Raw genomic sequence first — 5,388 nt, 5'->3', positions numbered from 1 at the left:
GACATTCATCATTTTTTTTGTACTTGCTTACTTAAAATATAATAATGTTATTAATAAGATCACTGGTAAAGATGTTGTGTTATTTAAATCATTGCTGAATTTTCTTTCTGAAAATTGATATTCGACATTTAATTAGCTTTTATAAGTACAGTATTAAAATTTTCGTTAAAACATATACATGTCATTGAATTATTTTTGTTTATAAAACATTAAATTACATTTGAAATATTATTATACTAATCTTATTGCATGGAACAATGATATTTGACATGAATATATAACCACATCCGTAATGCTGGAATTTTTGTTTCTGGATTTATTCAGTATAAATAAACCAGTAGGTGTTTACTGCTTTTCCCAATTGCAATATATTAACCTCAATATTAAGTTAACATTTAAACAGGTGACTAAATTTAAAGAGATGTTGACAATAAAATGATTTGTAAACATGTTAGACACTCTGGGATGTTTCTTGAGGTATTCAGACATTATGGTTAAAAGCTTTTTCTCAGATTATTGATTTGATTCATTGTATTTTATACATGAACCTGATGTCTGTTGTTAATGGTTAAACTGAAATATGGCTTATACATAATGAACATTTTTTAAAGACAATTACCTACATTTAATTTTTAATTGCATGAATGATAACAACAGATTTTTATGTCTTACAAGACACAAAACTATTATTTCTTATGTTTTAATAACTATTTAATAACTTTCATATCTTGATTAACAAGTTTATTTTGAAATCATGAAAATAAGGATTTTGTTTTGCATGCTGTAAAAAGATTACATTTATTTTGTTTAAAGTAGGAAGAAAGTTTTTTTTAATGCAGTCTGTAAACAATTCCATAGTTGTATCAATTATGTGATTTTACATTACAAATTATGTCATTCAAATTTTTCTGATAGTCTGTTATTGTCACTCAAAGTGATCAAATGCCTGTAATTTTCTTATTGTGATGTACAAATTTCTTTTTAGAGTAGAATAAAATTTATGGGTTCAGAAAATTATCAAAGGAGTATTAGTTAACTTTTTTCATGCTGTAGATGTATTGCATTTATTTTGTAAAACATGTGATGCAAAATGATAACACATTGCAAATATAAAATGTTAAATAAATTTGTTGATTTAACATAAGACTTTCTTTGGGCCAATACAGTTTGATTTGATTGTCTTTATATTTCCCAATCTTGTATATTATAATTAACCAGGAATATATCTTCTGATATGCCAAGGAGACAATCATCCATTAAAAAACAAATGACAATGATATAAATTACAGGTCACTTTGACAATGAGCAAAACTCAAGACTTTATAGTAAGCTGTAAAATACCCTTGGATTACAAAAAGTAATGTAAATGCCTGATTTCAGTTATTTATATTAAAGAAAAAGAAAATGAACAATGCCATACAGCAACTGAAGTCATCAGCATGATAACCGGCACATAAAGGATGTGGCAGAAACAACCATTAGTGATGATAGTGCATGCTGGGCCCTTTTTAACCTGGCATCATAACAGTACAATGTATGACCAAACTAAAATCTTAAATAAAGGGCACACACAAATAATAAAATCACTTAAGAAACAAAAACATTCCAAAGAGTAAGCATGCGTAATGTGGTTTGAATTAAAAGTTTAATCAAATGCCCTTTTGAAAATTAAGTAGTGTAAAAGATTGTCTTTTAATTCTTGATTCTGATTGGTCAATTAAAAATATCTGTTCACTTGAGTAATTGATGTTTGCAAAATATCAAGTGGCAAATATTTGACACATATTCTGAAATAACAATGCAGTAGAATTCCTAAACACAAGTATATTGAGATGAAGTTGGGAAATTTCACTGATAGGGCAGAGTGTGTGACAAGTCTTCAAGTTAAGGTCCCTATTATGATCAGAAGTTGTGAAAAGTAAGATTACAAAAATACTGAACTTGGAGGAAAATCAATTCGGAAAGTCCATAAGCACATGGCAAAATCAAATAACAAAACACATCAAAAATGAATGGACAAGAACTGTCATATTCCTGACTTGGTACAGGCATTTTCAAATGTAGAAAATGGTGGATTAAACCTGGTTTTATAGCACTAACCCACTCACTTTGATGACAGTCTCGTCAAATTCCGTTATATTTACATTGATGCGTAAACTAAAACAATAAATAAAATAGTCAAAATATGGGTACATCGGTCATCATCGTATAACAATTTTAAAAGGAACAATTTAACAACAAAAACATCTATCTACAAACACATTGATTTGTGTGTCTGACGTCAGAATTTTTTTTTTATACATCACATAAATTTGTCGTTCAATGTCTTTCAAACAGTCACTATTATGATAAGAAGTTGTAGTATCTTCAGTGATCACTAGTCTGCCAATACTGGTCAGATGAACCTTGTCAGCCAGACATATACACCTTACAATCATTCCATACAAATAATATAGTATACTGCTTATAGTATCTAAGAAATATACCCAACCACCACAAAAAACAAACATTATTAATTTGCCTTTTCAGAATCTCATTGTTCGTTCACCAAAATGAAAATAATATTACGTAATTGGTTGAATTTCTATTGTTTATCAAGTTTTGAACCAATTGCAACGTTTTGGAAATATTTCCCAGAATGCATTAAATTCTGAAACGGTGAATTAATGAACAATGTTAGTTTCGACTGCTAATAAAGCATTTCCACCAAACCCATTGGATGTGTTATGATTGATCCTTTCCTATTACTTGGTTTCTGTTGTCAACCGTCCGGTGTAAACTTTTTCAAATATCTGTACCACTGAAACTACTGAACAAATTCCAATCAAATTTGAGCTGAATGATCCTTAGGGTATCTAGAATAAAGTTTGTGTTTTATTTTGTTTCATAAAAAATATGGCTAAAAAAAGAACATAAGGGTAAAATGCTTGTGTTGAGTAGTTGCACCACTGTCACGGGTTATGTGGAGGGTTTGGCAAACATGTTTAAACGGGCCACATTCTGTATGCACCTGTCTATGTCAGGAGCCTGTTATTCAGTGAAGGTTGTTTGTTGCTGTATACCATATTTGTATTTCTTCTTGGTTATTTAAATAATTCAGGCTGTTAGTTTTCTTATTTAACTGTTTTACATGTCATTTTTTGGCCTTTTATAGTTTACTGCGGAATGGGTTTTGCTTATTCTGAAGCCTGTACAGCGTCCTATAATTGTTAAAACTTCTGTCATTTGGTGTCTGGTGGAAAATTAAACATCTTATTTGCATATTGTCCAATAAAGCATGAACATGAGGTAACATATATCAGAAAAAGCTTGCAAGTGACATTACCTTACAATTACTATACACCAAATATAGCTGACCTATTGCTTATAGTATTTGAAAAATATACGACCACAAAAAAAAATAGCCTTGATCACTGATCAATGAAATAAGTTTAATGTCAGGTTTCTATCTGAAGAACACATAGACTACAAGGATTCCATAAATCAAATAGTTTTCTTATTTCTCATGAGTGAGAATTTTATATGACAAAACAAATATCTTTTTTTTCCTCAATGTAGTCACTGAACCAATAAAATGCGGTCAAGGACAATGGTCATATTTCCGATGAAAACTTTGTAACATGAGGTATCTGAATACAAAGTTATGAAACATCCAGGTCTTCCACCTTCTGAAATATGAAGCTTTATACAAGTAGTTAATGCCATTGCTGCTGACAGATTGTCATCTTTATGTATTGCAAGACAAAAATGGACCACCATTGCATTCATGTCCAGTGTATGATGATTATTCAATATTGTAGACATCTCGATATATATAAATTTAACACAATATTGTGTCAACATTGTTTATATTGTTTGAACCCTTATATATTGTTTACATCGTTGACTTCGTTAACATCGGGATGTATATGTTCTAGAAAATATATTGTGTTTGTATTGTTTACATAGCCATGTTTACAATGTTAACACAATATTGTGTCAACATCGTTTACATCATATGAACCCTTATATATATTGTTCACATCATTAACATCGCGATATCTATAATGTTTACACGATATTGTGTCAACATTGTTTACATTGTTTGAACCCTTATATATTGTTTACAATATTGACATTGTTAACATCGCGAAGTTGAAAAGATTTAGTGTTTACATTGACATATAAATAATGTTACAGTGAGTTGCTTATAGGTGTTACTGTAAAACTTTACCTATAGCTCAACCTGTTTTTAAAATTGACAATACAATAGGGACATTTAAATTGACCAGTTGGTATTGTTAGATTTAAATCTACCTTGATGCTACCTGTAAAAAATTTTATTCACCTAACCCCAAGTTTCAGCATGCTTTTTTCCTGAACTTTTTTTACCTAGGATTATTCTATTGAGAGATTTTTATTTTACTGTCATTCAAAATATTAGGAGTTATCAAGCCAAACAAGAATGACTATATCATATATGTTATTTTCTTGCAGTTTATTTAAAATTGCATGGCCTAAAATGCACTACATTTCATCTTAATGTTTGCATAGCCACTACTAGCAGTGTTTAATACCCTAAATAATCCAGTCGTAATATTTCACTCACTTTATGAAACATCAAAATCATATTTGAATAAACAATTTCATTTATTTTTTTACACTGATATTTGACATCTCATCCAGAATTCCAAAGTTTTTAAATAATTCCCAATTTTATTCATTTTTCACTACTTCACTAGATTTTTTTCTAAATCCATAGTATAAATTCTGATTAACTTCCCATGATATACATCCTAATTTAACAGGTACAGAATCTATACATAATTCAGAATCTTGTAAATTTTTTTTATCATTTCCATTACTATATTCCAAACAGTTATCCTCACTTTACAAATATTTTGTAATATTTCATTTATATTTTTACTATGTATCACTTGATTTTTCTATATCCACAGTAAACATTTTATTTCATTTCCTATTATAAATTTCCAAATCAAACAATATTTGATCCAGATTTTTATAATGACTATTTCCAATTTCACATTCACTTAAAACATTTCCCCATGTTAGGAATATTTTAGAATATTTTACTTTCATTTTTCACTTTATCACTAGATTAGACTATATCCACTGCATTAATTCAACATTTTATTTCATTTCCAAGATCCCATTTAAATGGTAAATCATCTTAAGTTTGTAATAGATCCCAAATTAATAATGAATGTTTTTAAAATCACATTTAAAGCCACAGAAACATGTTGGATGAACTCACACTATATCTCCTACTTGAATTCCAGTTTTGAAATTTTTAACATAACTAAATCCCATCATATGAAAATTTGAATTTCCTTGAGCAAACACAGCATTTTATGCACAAAAGTCCCACTAATATTATAATAGATTTCA

The sequence above is a fragment of the Mytilus galloprovincialis genome, chromosome 6, assembly GCF_965363235.1.
Source record: "Mytilus galloprovincialis chromosome 6, xbMytGall1.hap1.1, whole genome shotgun sequence".
NCBI classification, from domain to species: domain Eukaryota; kingdom Metazoa; phylum Mollusca; class Bivalvia; order Mytilida; family Mytilidae; genus Mytilus; species Mytilus galloprovincialis.
Note: the sequence above shows the minus strand (reverse complement) of the source record.